Genomic DNA, 14873 nt, shown 5'->3' on the forward strand with positions numbered 1-14873 from the left:
TCAGCCCATCCACGGTGGCTGATGTGGCCTGGATCCAGAGGAAGTCGGGGGTTGCCAGCTCCAGCCCGAGCAGTGCCTTATCTTTACTTCCCTTCTGTTTGTCCCAGAGAAGCAGGTGCTCCCACCAGCCACAGCCCCACCCTCGGGCTCCTGTCACCCCAGCAGCTCCTGAGGCCTTCGAGGTGGCCGCCCCGGCCCTCAGATCCTCTGAGTGAGCCCTCTCCATTCTGAACTTTGGATTCCATGATGTTTAGAAGAAATATGCAATTTTACCCCTCAGTGTACATTTCCTTGTCACAAGGAACTTTTATTCACATTGGGTTGTTTTCGGGAATATCTTTCATTTTGGCTCTTTCCAACTAGTGGCTCTTAGGGATTCGAGAGTTCCCAGCTCATCGCTCCGTCCTTGACTTCAACAGAAGGGATGATATGTATTTGTCTTCTCTCCAGATAGTTTTATAGCACCATGTGAGGGGATCATCATCGGGATGATAATGTTTCTGGGGGACAAGAAATTACCTTTAAGAATAGATATATAAGGGCAGCCCCGGTGGCTCAGCGGTTTAGCGCCGCCTTTGACCCAGGGTGTGATCCTGGAGACCTGGGATCGAGTCCCACATCGGACTCCCTGCATGGAGCCTGCTTCTCCCTCTGCCTGTGTCTCTGCCTCTCTCTGTGTGTCTGTCGTGAATAAATAAATAAATAAATCTTAAAAAAAAAAGAATAGATACATGAATTTTAGAAGTTCTTTCTTATTCGTGTGGCTGTATCTAGTTCGGTGTTTTTCCCGTGGATTATACTCGCATCTCTGTGCTGGGTACAGAGATGTAGGATCACGTTTTAATTCTGAGCTTAACAGTAATATGTCTAAGTTTGTGTACATGGGAACATATGGACGTATTAAATATCTTATTTTTAAAATGATTTTAATAACAGTAACTTGATGTAATCTGAATAAGGTCACCTTTTCGTCAGAACAAAAGCAAATACAAAAACTTCAGATAATCCTCCATGAATCTGCGGCGGGATCTCTGATTAACAGAGGTATCGTTCTACAGATATCGCTGCTTAGCCGAGTGAAGTCTACTTGACGTGTACCCCCAGTTACTGACAATTGAGCGGAACGCAACAGGCTTCTGCTGGGTAAAAACATGAATGTCGTACAGTAGCTTACGAATGGCGAGATGAACCACTTTTAGTTTCGCTCTGGAAAAATAGATAAGAAATCTAGATTTTGTGAGTACTTTTTTTCCATACTGAGCAGAGCAGCAGCCTTTACACTGAGAAATATGTGACCGTTTGGCCTACTATGACTGCTTATTTTAGAACATTCTGCATGGTTAGCTCCTTGGAGCGTAGATTCACAATAGAAGCGACTTTCAAATCTAATAGAAACCCGTGGGACATACACATGGGACTGTTCAAATAATTGAACTCCCTTCCACTTACGACTATCTTATTTGCCACTTGGTGGAGGCCTGAAGATTGTACAAGCTGTGAAGGAGCCACTCGGATATGGTCTGGCGGTCCCTGAGCAATCTTTTTAGCTTCCGTCACAGCAGACCTAGTTTATAGAGCGCTAAGGAGCACCGTCCTTAAGAATGTTAAGGAAATAATTGCTCATACATGAGTTCTGAGTCGTTGCTTCCCTTCTGTATATTTATTTTTCATGCTCTTCTACTGTTATTCTCAATGTGGTTATCTCAGGTGTTGGGATATTCGCGGTCCCCGGCTAAAAATGACCTTATTCTATGACAGTTTGATGTTTGAAGCAGCAGGAGCTAGACATGTCAGCTTCCCATAGAAAGCCTTGAACTCATTGTTTGTTCTTTAAGAGAAGTTTTACTTACCGACGTGTCTGCAAATGTCACAAAGTTAAACATTGCAGTAGTCAACACAGTTCTCCTCCACGTTTGGCCAAATTCCCCTTGTCCTAAATCAAGCATGTAATTTCTTATTGGAGAAGGGAACGTAAGTTTTTGAGGATTTATTCTGTGCCTGACACTGCTTGTGTTAGATGGCTGCTCACTTAGGAACTTACCACCTTATGGATGAAATTTTTTTGATACCTGATTTGATGAAGGGGCATTAGAAAAGGTAGTTATGATTCATATTCATTTTCCATTCATCTTCTCTTAATACATTTTACCTTATTTCCTAATTTTTAAAAAATATTTATTTATTTATTCATGAAAGACAGAGAGACAGAGACAAGGTAGAGGTAGAGGGAGAAGCAGGCTCCATGCAGGGAGCCCGATGTGGGACTCGATCCCGGGACTCCAGGATCGAGTCCCAGGCCAAAGGCAGGCGCCACACCCCTGAGCCACCCAGGGTCCTCTTATTTCCTAATTCTGTGAGGGGTGTGTGTGCATGTGTGTGAAAACAAGAAAGAGGAATAGAGAGATGAGCGTGAGTACACACTTCCAGGTTAAAATCTTGTGCTTGGTTGTAATTTAGCTCTGTTTCCAGGCACTTGGGTTTCGAAAGTGTTCCTAGTGCCTTATTAATTAGCATGTATATGATTATTTGTGAGATAATTATGTGTCCGCCATTAGTATGTAAATAATTATCTGTGAGATTAAGCTTCTCCATCCAGTAAGGAAACTGTAATCCTTGAATACACAGACATGCTCACCTTCAGGTATTAGTTCAGAATTAAGAGAGAGAGAGAAAAAAAAAAGAAAGATAAATAGAAGAATTAGACATTTGATCTTCACAAGAATTTCTGAAAGGCTTTTGAAATACGTGTATTGCAGCCAGTATGATTGGAACATAATCAGTGACTTCATATTGCATGATCTTAAAACTACTTCAGAGTCATGAAGAAAGCTCTTTCTATATCAGAAGTCATGTCTTTAAATAGATTAGATGTGGGAGAAAAGTTTTATAACTTCAGACTTAGCCAGATTAATTTTAGGGGTTCAAAGAGACATCTAAAACCATCCAGTCCATGGGGATCCCTGGGTGGCTCAGCGGTTCAGCGCCTGCCTTCGGCCCAGGGCCTGATCCTGGAATCCCGGGATCGAGTCCCACGTCGGGCTCCCTGCATGGAGCCTGCTTCTCCCTCTGCCTGTGTCTCTGCTTCTCTCTCTCTCTCTCTGTCTATCATAAATAAATAAATAAATAAATAAATAAATAAATAAATAAATAAATAAAAAATAAAACCATCCAGTCCAACTTTCCATCGATGGCTAGCGTGCTTACTGCGCATCCCGGCCAAACGTAGCCAGGCTCTGCCTGAATGCTTCAAAGGCAAGAAGTTTGTAACCTGGTCGAGCATGAGCACCGTGTTGTTGACTGATTCTAATTCTGCAGTTTTTTCCTACGTTGAGCCAATGTCCACGTCCCTGCGTCAGCCCTCCCTCTCCTAATGCTGCCTCCCGAACAGGGGCAAAAATTGTCACACTTCCAAATTCCACATTTCCTGCAGCTGCCTCTCCTTCAGTTCTCTCTCCGTGACGTATGATTGGGATCCAGTGACAGCCTGGTCCCCTTTCTGGATGAAGATCCTCATCCAACTCTTTCCATAGCTTAAAATCTCTCCCTGATTTTGTGTCAAGCTTCATGGGAGAGATGTTTGCCGTCATTGTTCTTGCTCCTTCACTTGTAGTTTACTCCAGCAAGTGCCATAGTCCGGCTTCTCCTTTGGCCTAAATTCTTCTGAAACGTGCCCTTGTGGAGTTACTGATGATCTTCCGGGCACCAGATCCTGAGTGTATTTAAGTCTCTGCAACATCCAGCCCTGTTGGGAGGGAAGCTCTTCCCGCTTTTGAGGTCCTCAAACTCCCTCCTCCGTTTCCTCCCGCTTCTGACTCCTTCCCCTCAACTCCTTCATGGGTTCACCTTTTTAAAGGTTGGAGTTGCTTTCCAAGGTGGCATTCAGCATTTGCTCATGTCGTACGCATACTTAGCGAGTGGTTCTGTACGTTGCGTGTGTCCCATCCCATATTCTGAGGATTCACAAAAGTATGTCCCCAATTTAGATCTCGCTCCTAACTTATAATTCAGTTGCCCCATGAGCTGCTTTCGCTCGGGACCTCTTCGTGTCTTGCCTGTTGTTCCACACCGGTCTCCTCGTGGGTCTTTACGTCCAATCACGTCTTCACTGGGACAAGAGCGAGCTTTCTGAAACAAAAACCAATCCCTATCCGGAGTAGGAGACTTCAGAGACGCTGCTTAGTCTGGTGGGTACTTCTCACAGTCCTCAGTTTAGCGTTTGAAGCTCTTCCTGACTTGTTACTTGTGCAGTGTAACCTGAAATCACTTTCAGGGATTGTCCCCGAGAATTCACTTCTGTGACCTCAACACTGGAAGCTCTTTCTCCCCTCTGGACCACAGGCGACTTCTTCTGCCTGGAACCCCCTTCCTTCCTTGGCTACTCTCTTTTCCTTCGACCACCTCTTACACAGCTCAGAGATCCCATCCCACCTGCCTCGTGGCTTATTCTTTCCAGGGCTCAAGTTAAGAGCCTCTCTCGAGTGCTCCCAGGGTCCCAGGACACTCGGCACTTAGCGCACTGTGATTCTCCTTGGACTGGTCTCTCTCCTCGCCAGGCCACACCAGACCATGGGCAGCGTGAGAGAGGAGTGTGTCTTCTCTAGTGTCCGACTCCCAACACTTGATAAAATGACCTTTGCGCTTCAGTTTAGGCCTTATTCATTCAGTCACTCGGTCAACCTTTTTTTTTTTTTTTTTTCTTGAAATCTCCCAAAGTCTGTAATAGATGCTTGGAATATACTGATAAGCAAGATAAAAATGGACTGGCCTTCATGAAACTCATTATTCCTTTTAAAGGTTGTTTATTCCTCCCTTATTCCCATATGTCAGGATTATTTTAAATCCCGATCTTGCTGTAAACCACATAGCTGGTCTTTCTTTCTGTGTCCTGTGCAGGTTTGTTTTGTAGAACGCACCTTGGGGTATTAGGTACCTACTCAGTGCTCGCGTGCATCTGCTTCCATCCTCCAGGCGATTCTGAGAAATCTGCTCTTTTTGCAGGCGAGAAAACAGAAGCTTGCAGAATTTAAATTCCAGATTTGTGTCAAAGCCCAGTTTCAAACCCAGGGCCCAAGAGCTTTACACTAAGCTGATCAAGAGGCTCTTTGTATCTTCATTAAAAGCGCTGATAACAAATGGTGGATAAGAAAGAACTGAACTCTGAGGCCCCAGGGCTGACATTACAGCTCTCCTTCCTCGTGACACCGCACATTTATCAGACATTCCTATCAATCTCCCTATTAGGCGGCCCACCTTTCTTCATTCTGTCCACAAGGACATTACAAAGGGCTCACTAAATGCCTTGCAGAAGTCAGTACCCACCTCACCCACGGCACTGCCTTTATCTATAAATCCAGCGCCTCATCACATGGAGAATCGGGGCCCAACACCGGGTCTCATAAATATCTGTCAAATGAATGATTGACTTGACTTTCTTTCCTGTTCTTTCCATTACATCCGCTAATAGCTTGCAGCTCCCTAAATGCTTAGTGCAATTACCCTTTAAGTCCTTAGATGAGCTGCCTCAATAGTAGCAGAATAAATACAAAACAAAAACCATCCTAAGAGACTGGATGGCTCCCTCCTGTGAAGTGTACACAACTGTGTACCTGTTTTAATCAGCCCGCTGCCTGCCCCAAGGAAGAGGTCTCTGAAAGCATGTGCCTCCCCACCCCCCTCAACTCAGTAGTTACACGGGAGTGCTTAGGGTAGGGCCGGTGGGACTGAACCCAGCTACGTAGAGACTTGGTTCATCTCCAGGGGAGCAAGGTGTCGGTCAGCCTTGCCTTGGACAGCGGACTGAGAAGAGCCCATTTGACAGAGGACAGAAAGAATCGTGCCTAAAGGAGGCTGCGTAGGGCTGACCTCCCATCACTGGGCCCTGTTAGGTCCCCAGACCCAGTTTCACACTTGCTACTTGATCCGGCAATGAGGAGCAACAGTGAGGAGATTTTTTTTCTTTTTTAATAATTGACAGCGTCCCCCATGGAGGTTAATGGTTTCTCTTTAAAAAGGAAAAAAAAGGGATCCCTGGGTGGCGCAGCGGTTTGGCGCCTGCCTTTGGCCCAGGGCGCGATCCTGGAGACCCGGGATCGAATCCCACATCGGGCTCCCGGTGCATGGAGCCTGCTTCTCCCTCTGCCTGTGTCTCTGCCTCTCTCTCTGTGACTATCATAAATAAATAAAAAGAAATAAAAAATAAAAAGGAAAAAAAATGAGTCACACAACTCTTGTAAAAAAAATACTATCTCTTTTTTTTTTTCTTAACTTTCTTAGGCGGATGTGACAGTACCAATACAAATGGCACCTAGTAATTGTGAAGTTGTAGCTTTAGAAATAAAAAAAATGCGTTCCCGATGAGCCTATGTTTCAAAAGAAAAATTTAGCATCGACTTTGATATACCATCTGGTATTCAAATGACTTTGAAAAAAATTATTCATGGTAGTGTGAATTCTCTTAGGACAAGGCTGGTGAGGAACAGGAGACTGTGGAATTGAACAACCTTGAAGAAAATAAAATCCCTTTTGGCGTTACCTCTTTCTGTGTGATCTCCTCTGTCAGGAGTCCAGTTCTGTCTGATCTTGATCAGAAGGGACATAATTTATAGAAGAAATTCCAGAATGGGGCTTCTAGTTTATTTGTTTTTTTTAAACCATGCTCTCTGTAAAGCACTCTGAATGCTCCCCTTAAACATAATTGACTCCTGGTTATTCTGGGATTCTAGAAAAGAACAAAGGATTGACCCGTTGGACTTCTTCAGCCTGCACTGCTGAAGGCAGGAGCCAGTGCATTTGGCACAGGGCACACTTTTTGAAAGCTGATCCTACGGTGTTTTATGTGTCTTTTAAAAGATTGCATTGACGCGTTAATTAGATTCTAAAGATGTGATTGTAGTTGAAATTAGAAAATAAAACCCCCTCACCCTTGTATGTCATATAAATCTCTCTCTGACCATTTTCAAATAGGACACAAGTAGGAAACTTAGAGAAAGATGCCACCTGTCACTGTGCTGCATTTCACTGACTCCGAAGGACAGAGAATTCTTCTATCGGTTGATGTCGTTAGTGTTTTAGGCTCCTCAGAGCTTGTATATCATTGTCATAAAGGAAACGAACTCCTTTTGTTCTTTATCAGGCAGACTAGTGTATGTTTTATTGCACATACAGTGCTCACTGGTTGATACCCAGGGCTGGCTGCCGATCGCCCACTGGACGTCTCGTGCTTAATTGACCGCCGTGGTCGAGAGAGGTAACCTTGAGCGTAAGGTGTGTAGCTTTGTTTTTTTATTTTATTTTATTTTATTTTATTTTATTTTATTTTATTTTATTTATTTATGATAGTCACAGAGAGAGAGAGAGAGAGGCAGAGACACAGGCAGAGGGAGAAGCAGGCTCCATGCACCGGGAGCCTGATGTGGGATTCGATCCCAGGTCTCCAGGATCGTGCCCTGGGCCAAAGGCAGGCGCCAAACCACTGCGCCACCCAGGGATCCCCAGGTGTGTAGCTTTGATTTCAAAGTTCATAGAAAGAAAGTTTGGAAAATCGGAAGCAGACCTTGTTTACTCCTTTAGATTTCGATCTGTCCATCACTTAAGTAATGATGCAAAGTGTAAAACTCGCACTTGTAGAACATGTTTGCAGGGCGAGCGTTGGAAAGTATTGCTCTCCAGGGTCTTCCTGAGAGTGAGATACATGACAGGTATTAATGTCCTCAGCTGACAAACTGAAACAAGGTTATGATTGACTCAAGGTTTCATCATCTGCAGATTTATAAGGAAACCAGCCTCCTGGAGTAGCTTCTCTTTCGCTTACCTGAGGGGAAATAAGATGTCACGGGCAGGGGAGAATCGTGGTAAATTAACTCCATCAGTGCTTACCTGGAGCCCCTTGGAAATAGCAAGAGGGAGGGGCGCTTGACTGGCTCAGTTGGGAGAGCACGTGACACTTGATCTCAGGGGTTGTGAGTTTGAGGCCCACACTGGGTGCACTTAAAAATAAAGTCTTAAAAAAAAAAAAAAGTTAAAACAGTAAGAGGAAGATAATTGATTGGGTAACTTTGAACTTTATGTCTTCAGTTTTTAAGATAAATGCCCAGAGTTAGTTGTTCTTACATACGTATAATATTTACATGTCTCTTGGACTTACTGGCTGTCTACTTTGCTGATTTGGAAGCAGTGGCAGCATTTTTTTTTTCCTACTCAAGGAACAATTTATAAATAGTACTGATGGGTATTCAACGTGTGTTATTTCTTTAAATGGTGACCGAATTGTCTTTATACCAGGAATATATTTTCAGTGTAAAAACCACAGTGTTTTATTATGATACCTCCCATGAAATAGACTTTAAAATGTGTGTATTCCAGACTGAAACATAGAAGAGGGCATTAAATAGAGAAACTTGGTCAATGGCTAAAAATATTCATTCATCCATCCAGATGTTCCACCAACTAGCATTTAACAAGGACCTGATGCATGTCAGGCCCTGTTCCTGAAGATGTACTGAACATCTTCTCTGCCCCAGGAATCGTGCTAGGCATCTGAAATATAAAGTTCATGAAGTATGGTCTGTGTTCTCAGGGAAGTACGGATCTGTGCTATTACGGTAAGTCAGGATGATTAATTAGTAGCTGATTAGGTCAGGGAAAAGCCCCAGGGTGATAGGGCGATGATCCCCGTCGCTATTGGACAAAATTACTTTTATTGAAATCCTTGGGCACAGACTACATCTAATATCCTGGTTGTTTTGGGGGATGGCAACAGGAGACAAGCAAAAAATTCTAGAGATGCATGGGGCTGGAAATACAGTGTAGGGGCCTTCTTCTGCATGAAATTTTTAGCAGTCTGTCCAGCCAACGATAATCATTCACTCAGACTCTCAAAGCTCTTGGGCCTTGGGTCATAAGTCTGTGTGTCTATATCTGAATATCCTTCTGTCTGTCTATCTGCCTATCTCCACATGGCCGCTCAGGGCTCTAAGAGCAGGTGTTCCAAGAGGCAGGAAGTAGATGATACCAGGCTCTTATTAGAGAAAGACAAGATTTCAAAGAAGAGTTTTTTGTTTGTTTTGTTAAGCCCTTAAGTATCCCTGCCGTCCTGGCTACCCTGCCACTATACTTGGTGAGATTTTTAGAACCCCATTAAATTCTAAGTACACTATAGTATGAGTGGGTGATGGGACTTTGAGTATATATACAACAAACTAAAATATACGATTGCGTTGGTTTTCTGATTTGCACTGTGAAGAAATACACCCGATGAATGTTGCCACTCAAGAATTGCCCTTTGGTTACCTTGCTTGAAGAATGTGTTTTTAAGGGCGCGTGGGTTTAGTGCCAACTCTTGATTTCCACTCAGGTCATAACCTCAGGCTTGTGAGATCAAGCTCCATATTGGGCTCCACACCAGGGTGGGGAGCCTGCTTAAGATTTTTTCTCTCCCTCTGCCTTCCCCCTCTCCCTCCCTTAAAGAAAAAAAAAATGTTTTTACAATACATTGTTAATGGAGGAAAGGATTATTTTATTGAATGCTATTTACCTGTTGTTTTCACTGGCACTATATATTACCTGGCAGATATTTTCTTATAAATGTAATGGATTAATTATGTATATGTGCTTGGTATATTATGTATTTATAGAAGTAGGTACAATTATTTCTGGATTTTTTAAGCTACCCAGGAATAACTCATGACTTTGTATTTATAGTGCATATGTGAGCGTGTATGAATGTGTTAAAATAACATCTTCACACATGACTGGTTTCAGTAGGATAAAATTTCAAGGACTATTCCCTCTAAAGCATTTAGGTGGGAGAAGATGAGAAACTGGACGAAGGGGAAATTTTCATCTCACTGTGGCGAATCACACAATTAGGTACTTTATGGGGGATTTTATGTCTCCTGCCAAAATAGCCAGCGTTGGGCATTTTCAGAAATAGGATATTGGACTGAGCAGATCATTGGTCAGTTTTGCTATGATAATTTCTGTTTGCCTAAAGAGGGTGATGTTTGCTTGATTTGAATACATGTCAGAAAACAGCATTTCTTGTCTGGGCCAGCAACAGCTATACTACAGGGTCTCTCACTTGTCAGTACGCTGCTTTTCCAAGTGCCCTGGTAGGTGATTGCTTCATGATCTGAGAAGAGGTTCAGAGTATGTTACATGGACGAAAAACAGACTATAAAACAGTATGTATGAATTCCAGTCCCTTTTTATACACCCAGAGAAAAGCCCCGTGTAACAGAGTTGTGGCTGTGATCACAGTCTTGGGGAGGGCCCAACTTCAAATCCCAGTTTCTCTACTTATTAAACATGTGAACTCTGCCTCTGACGAAGTTGCTAAATCATCTCTGCACCTTAATTTCCTCATCTGCAAAATGGAGATGATGATTTTATACATATAGTCCGTTCTAAATTATATATTTTGCTTCAAATATATATTGTGTATGTGTGTGTGTGAGACTGATACAGAGAGTAGGTGATCAGTTTAGCTATAATTATATTATTATTAATGCTTGATATTAACAGTGCTTTATCTCTGGATAATTGGGCTTAAAAGCAATTCTTGTTCTTCATTTTTATTGTATTCTCTAAATTGTCTAAAATGCACACGAATAAAGCCTACATATATTGTTTAAATGAGAATAAAAAAGGGCTAACACAGTAATTTATGTTAGAAATCTTTAAGCATGACTCCAGTCATCTTTAACATCTTCTAAACAGACACAACTGTTCTAGTCTAGTTGTTATTTCATTTTTATCTTTTTCTTAATGCATTAAAATTGGAATGTTACTAAGATCTTAACAGCTCCACAGAAGTAAGGGTAGCAGGCAAAAATGTAGGTAGTTTTTCTTCTCAACACGTTATTTATAATAAATATTAAGACAGACTTTTTTGTCATTTGTTATAACTTTCTAAGTTTCTTTCTAAATTTATTTTTTCTAATTGAGAGTGAATAACAAAATGCGAAAAGAAAAACTACGCTTGAGGAAAAGAATTTAGTAAGTCACTGTTTGAAATTCCAGGTTAGTCTAAAAAAGGGAAGAATGGAAATTAACAATTTATCTGAGACGTTTAATTGGGAGAGGAAACAAGCTTCTTCCCAGTAGAACTTAACATGCCTGTTATCCTCTATTTTTATTTATTATACAAATTAATCAATACAGTACGACATACTTGGCTAATAACCATTCAGATATTTACTAGCCAGTGTCTTTTATGTCATTAAACTGGTATATGTATGAGAATGATATGCAGATAGAACAGTCTAGCACTTTAGAGAATGGGTCCTGTAAATGTATATAGAGATGAACTGGAGCTGCACACCAACCTGAATTTTAGTCTTATGGATATTTTTTCTCTCTCTCTTCTGACCTAATTTAACTTGATAAAATGTAGTAATTTTTCCCTTAAATCGGCTGTTCATGTGCATCTGTGTACACACGTGTGTATATCAGAGAAAAACATCTTAAGATTTACTTTTTTACTTCTACAAGATAAGTTTAGTCTAGCTATAAACTCTTAATACATAATTTTTGCTTCCCACCACTTATTATGGAAAATGTCCTAAGGTTTTGCGACACTCATAGTAAAGGACTTCTCAGCTCTTCTTTTCTCTTGCTCCAAGAGTCATTGGCCCAGACTTTCAGGAGTTGGAAATTCAAAATTCGCCTTGGGTTGCTGTTGAGGAGATAGACACACAGGTGAAAGTGATCACAGAATTTTCTGGTTCTCAGTTGTGCCTGAGACTAGATGTCTCTCGGTCCAGACATAGCTGCTCAACATTTGGCACCGTTCTTCGGTAGTGAATGATTTCACGACTGGTTTCTCACCGTAAGAAAAGGACACACTTAAGAAAGCATTAAAAATATTTGACTTGCAACAACTCTGCAATTAGCACCCGAAAAACTGCCTTTGTCAAGGAATGGGCCAGCATAGTACAAAGCCTCCAGCACGAACATGCTGAACGGACTCGTCAACGAAGACCCCGCTGTCAAGGTGAGAAATGGAGTCCATATAGATTCGGTGTGAAACTTTAAACTTCTTTAATGAGTCTTAAATTCCCTGTATAGGGCGGACCAAGCAGTTTCGAGGGGATACTGCACGAGCACAGAGTCATTTTGTTGTCACCTTTAAAGGTGGGGTTAGAGTTCTGTTTTGTTTTTCTTGACATTGAATGTTTAAGACCAGATTCCTGGTGGCTCAGAGGCCGACAGCAGTTCGCATCCAAGGGTCTGCGGTGCACGGGGAGATCCACTCCAACTGGTGCAATGGGTTGGGTTCCAGCTTTTCCAATCCCAGAGACACATGCACTATTAAGTTCTTTATGTCTGTGTTTTCTGTCTAAATATTTCACCCACTGCTAAAAAAAAATTGGGAGGGGGCATTAAAAAAATTAAAAAATTGGGGGTTCTTTTTGAAGAGAGATCATTTTTTTTTTCATCCCAGTTTCTAAGAGCATTTTTCTTAGTATCAGCAGCAACTTTCACAAGCTCTCTGGCTCATTAACTAGAAAACTTGTGTAGCATATTTTTTCTTCGCTGCCTTTTTTTTCCCTTTCCCCCCTAAAAACAGACTTAATGTGCATAAAAGGGAGAGAATCCCACTGCACCGTAAACCCCGCAACTTCTTTCTGTGAGCACACAGACACGGAAGAAAGGGTTCTAAAACGTTATTTATTTAACTGAATGACTTGGAGTATAAACCAAAGATGGTGTTTCTCTCATTACATGAAAAAAATCATAGCGAAGACATCTTAGTTTATATACTACTTCTGAGTTTTGAAAAAAAAAAAACACTTTGCTGAATACAATCCTGTTGGAATTTTCCAGGTTCTCAATAGTGTTTATATTGCTACTCCGTTTTCATAGGTGAGAAAATTATTTTTAAATATTTTATTTATTTATTCCTGAGAGACCCAGAGAGAGAGGCAGAGACCCAGGCAGAGGGAGAAGCAGGCTCCCTCTGGGGACCCCGATGTGGGACTCGATCCGGGTCCCCGGGATCACGCCCTGGGCCGAAGGGAGATGCTTAGCTGCTGAGCCACCTGGGGATCCCCGCATAGAAGAGAAAATTAAGCCTCTGAGAGGCCTGGCAGGTGGTGAATAATGAACAGAGCCTGGAACTCATGGCAGCCCTTCATCCAGGGATGCCACAGAGCATCTCGATGCTGACTTTGGTTACAGAGAAGCCACGGTGACAACTCAGATCTGGACTAAAACTTAGAATAGAAGAAGGCTAGGGTTGCTATTTTCATAAGCAAAACCTAAAAACGTTGATCAAGGACTGGAATCTAGAATTTAGGTTCCAAACAGCATTCGCATATATTAACTCTTTGTAGCTTCCACAGGAACGATCTAGAGTTCTCCGGCTGGTTCTGTGTTAGGAGTGAAACCAAATTAACAACTTCTTTTGACGAGATGTATACATATTTTTTTAAAGGATCTTTTTTTCAAGATTTTTATGTATTTATTCATGAGAGACACAGAGAGAGAGGCAGAGACACAGGCAGAGGGAGAAGCAGGCTCGATGTGGGACTCGATCCCGGGACCCCGGGGTCACGCCCTGAGCCAACGGGAGATGGTCAACCGCTGAGCCACCCAGGGACCCCCTAAAGAGATGTATATTTAAAGGCTCTGGAATGCTGGCCAACAGATTACATAAATTGTACGACTTTTTCTAAAACAGGGTTAAGGAATGGAGCTTGATCCTTGTGGAACTTTTTAGTTGAGAGATTCCTTTTCTTGGGACTTGACACGAGTAGTCCCTAAGAGATAGGCCGTAAGCAGTTCCATGAGTTGAATGATCAGTGCTTGGGGCTCCCCGGTTCTTGCCTTTAACAATGGGAGCAAAGGGAATGAGAAAGGAAAGGACGAGGAGGGAGGAGAGGAGGGTGGGTGGGAAAGAAATCAAATCTGTGAAAAGAGAACAGTTCCAGCGCGCCTCCGTGGGCCAAGCGGAGCCTTCGCGACAGTGTATTAACATGGGCTTGAATAATTCAAACTTTCAAACCACAGGAAGAGGCTTTCCAGGGGGAGGAAAAGTCACCATAATTAAAGCTTCCCTGGCACATGGAGGCAGCTGGATCTTCCGACAGACCGAGAAAATTGGACATGGCCTAATAGCCTAAGAGAACGGGGATGCTGTGGCGCCGCATTGTTCAGAAGTGTTGGGTTTATTTTGGTGTTCTCCAATTATAAAGTCAATTCTCTGGATACCAGCTTCTTTTACATATTAATGGCCTAACCCTTGGCATATGGCAAGAATGCAGGATTCAACGCTGGAGACTGCTTGAAAAAGGAACAGTGAGCGCAGACATGCCCGTGGCCACATAGTACATTTTTTTTAAAAGCCATCGTTCAAAATAAACAAGAAGACGGGGGAAAAATTTTTTTTTTTTTTACATCAATATGCAGTTCATTCTGGAGAGCGTGCGTCCTTCTTCACTTAATGTCTTCACATGAGGCGCTTAGGGGTCTCGGGATATTTCGTAGACACGCGTGCCTACGCGCCGCGCGCCCGCTGAGGATGTGCTCTTCAGAACATCACTTCTGTGACGTACGATCCTTTCCAGGACAAATGTCAACTTCTCCCTCAACTCACGCGCGTGAAACATCGGAGAATCCCGCTTGATTTCAGTGGATCCGGGTGCCAGGCTCCGTCAGCACCTGACGGGCTGGTGGGCTTTTTGTTGTTTCTTGCTCTGCTCCGGGTCTGCTCTGGCCCGGCGCGGTGCGAGGCGCCCGTGTCCCCTCTAGGGCACTTGCTCCCTGTGCCTCCCCGTCCTGTCCCCTTGGCTTCGGGTCGAGGCTCACGGTCGGCCTGGTTCCTGGGGGGCGGCGGCGGCGGCGGCCAAGGGCCTTCCCAAGTAAACCACTCC

General features: G+C 42.9%; 1 protein-coding gene across 6 annotated transcripts in view; it reads left to right on the plus strand.

The window, feature by feature from the left end:
* The window catches only part of HS3ST5 (heparan sulfate-glucosamine 3-sulfotransferase 5), a 254478-nt gene that overhangs the window by 42698 nt on the left and 196907 nt on the right, over nucleotides 1-14873 (plus strand). Inside the window, exon 1 of one of the 6 annotated variants that reach the window (XM_077902706.1) lies at nucleotides 11733-11992. The exons of the other annotated variants lie outside the window; for them this stretch is intronic. The gene's annotated coding sequence lies outside the window, so the exon portion shown is untranslated. Of the gene's footprint in view, nucleotides 1-11732; nucleotides 11993-14873 lie in introns of those variants that run through there. 6 annotated transcript variants of the gene reach the window in all.

Source organism: Canis aureus, chromosome 7, assembly GCF_053574225.1.
Source record: "Canis aureus isolate CA01 chromosome 7, VMU_Caureus_v.1.0, whole genome shotgun sequence".
Lineage (NCBI taxonomy): Eukaryota > Metazoa > Chordata > Mammalia > Carnivora > Canidae > Canis > Canis aureus.